The 2500-nt window shown below is 40.9% G+C and overlaps 1 protein-coding gene across 1 annotated transcript in view; it reads left to right on the top strand.

The window, feature by feature from the left end:
* LOC143034648 (gamma-aminobutyric acid receptor subunit beta-like) overlaps positions 1-2500 on the top strand; it is an 860956-nt gene that overhangs the window by 19578 nt on the left and 838878 nt on the right. The window lies entirely within an intron of this gene.

Raw genomic sequence — 2500 nt, 5'->3', positions numbered from 1 at the left:
TAGTTTAGAAGGTATAGGGTAAGTTAGAATTGGAACATGACCACTGATATGACCTTTGTGGATCGCGGAAGGGTGGCAAGCGTCAATGTACACGTGTATATCCTTCCTCAAGGTTAACCAGAAATAGTGCAATCTCGCTTGTGTAACGCATTTTTTCTTGCCAAGGTGTGCAGCAATAGGTGAATCGTGCATTAGCTTTAAAATTTCTGGAATGAGGTCAGTAGGGACTACAAGCTGAAACACTGATCTATTGGGTTCATGTTTGTTAGTGTTGTTTTATGACACAGAATGCCATTCACTAATATGTAATTGTCGATATCGGGAGGAAAGTTTTCTGTGTCAGTTGTGTCTGCAGATTCAAGGAACTATATGACACGTTTCCAAAAAGGATCTGACCTCTGCGCTGCGGCAATGCTCGCTTGTGTAAGAGTTGCTAAAATGGGATTCTGGGTGATGGTCGCAGTATGGTGACTAATAGCATCTGCAACTAGATTCGCTTTTCATTGAACAAAATTAAAGGTGGGCATAAATTCTTCTATAGTAAGGACACAGCACGCAAGTTTTCCTGAAAGATTATTTCCTTTGAAGAGGTATAAGATTGGTTGATGATCTGTGTGTATGTGTATTTCGTAACCAAGGATGACCTCTTTTAAATGTTTGACTAAGTAATTTCTATGTCTATGACTTAGTAATTTCGCACGTGGTTGTTGAGTGTACGACTCGCATAGGTAATTGATCTGAGTTTTTGTCGTGGTGTTGCATGAGGACTGCGCCAAGTCATGTGTAGGACGCATCAGTGTAAATTGTGAAAGGAAGCTTGTGGTTTGGGAAATCAAGACAATGCTTTTTTTAAAATATTAAAGGCTTTTTCTTGGTCAGGTGTCCAAAGGAATGGTGTGTCCTTCTTAAGCACAGAAGTTATTGGTGCTGCTATACTAGCATGACCTTGCATGTAACGTCTGTAAAAACCTGATAGACCAAGGAATGAACGTATGTGTTCTGCAGAAATAGGGCGTAGAAAATCTATGACTGCCTTGACTTTTTTCTCCAAGGTTGAAATTTCTTGTGAATTAGGAACATGCCTTAGGAAGTTTTTTTTTTTTTTTTTTTTTTTTTTAAGAAACATTTTTTAAGCATCAATTTGAGATCTGCTTTTCTAGTCGTGAGAAGACAGTGCATAGAGTTTGTAGATGTTTGCTAACGGATTTGGAATCGATGATCACGTCATCGAGATACATAAATGCTGAATGACCTAGGAGACCTGCAAGTCGCTTGAAGTGATAGTGACCTGTGGATGTGCTAAACGCAATGAGAGGCCTAGAGCCTGGGGCAAGGGGAATCTGGAAATATCCCGACACAAGGTCTAAGGTCGTGAACACTACGTTGTTTTCACCGACGGAGTGGCAGATGTCTTGTAGGAGAGGGATAGGGTGTCCGTCTGGTTTGAGGCACCAATCTCTTTGGAGGCGTGGGTTCGAATCCCACCGTTGCCACCAGAATGTAGAAGTTGTAGAGTTATAGGTTATTTCTACATTGGTGATTTAAAGTCTGGGAGTGTTCTTTACTTCAACGTTCCAGATTGCTCTACAACTACAAGGCAACCTCCGAAGTAACCTTGGGGTATTGACAGATTAAATATATTTACAACTGTACAAGTAGGCTGTTGCCATATTCACATTTAGGAGAAATATAAGAAAGGTTGGTCGCGTCGGATTGAGCGACGATCACAGGGAACACGCCTATTGTACTCTGAAGGCGTGAGGTGGAAGTGTCTCAAGCAGATGTTCGGGTGTCTGACCCGAGATGCAGCCAGCCATTTTTCGGTTTGGGCATTGGCTGGAAAAGTCGGTGGCTGTGGTCACTGTTCAGGTCCGGATACAGTAGCAATGTCCCTTGGGAGGAAAATCCGGAACAATAACGAATACCTTGTGTTGCTTGAAGATTCACACTCACTCTATATGCGTCCATGCGAGCATGTGTACGCTGAACATCGAAGGAGATAATAACAGACACGCTGCACATCAAAGATGATAACAGACACGCTGAACATCGATGGGTATGATAACACAGCACCGCAGTGACATAATACAAACAACACACAAATCATTCTTTCTATAGAGATCTACGGGAGGGCCCGAAGACCATTCACAGTTTCTTCGGAGCCATGGCTCTCCAGTCAGGGAAGTCCAAGACAAAACTTAATTGATTCATGAGTAATTAAGCATATCATTAAAAAAAAAGTAAAATCTGGCTGTGAAATGATGAATAATGAATACTCGTAATAGGAATTAGGTGAAAATAAATGCAAGCTAAGACTAATTAACGCTATGATTGATGAAGATTTGAAATACAGAAAGATAATTGGAAACCAGGAAAAGAATGCTGTTGCTTTTGATAAGCGATTGCACGTAATGCATTTAATGGAGCTTAAGTAAGGTTGAGAGACATTGGGTATTATAAATGTGTGTGTGTGATTCACAATAGTCTTGAATCACATGTT

This window comes from Oratosquilla oratoria, chromosome 17, assembly GCF_046742065.1.
Source record: "Oratosquilla oratoria isolate Oo_2021 chromosome 17, ASM4674206v1, whole genome shotgun sequence".
NCBI lineage: Eukaryota > Metazoa > Arthropoda > Malacostraca > Stomatopoda > Squillidae > Oratosquilla > Oratosquilla oratoria.
Note: the sequence above shows the minus strand (reverse complement) of the source record. Positions and strands in the feature narration are given on the sequence as shown.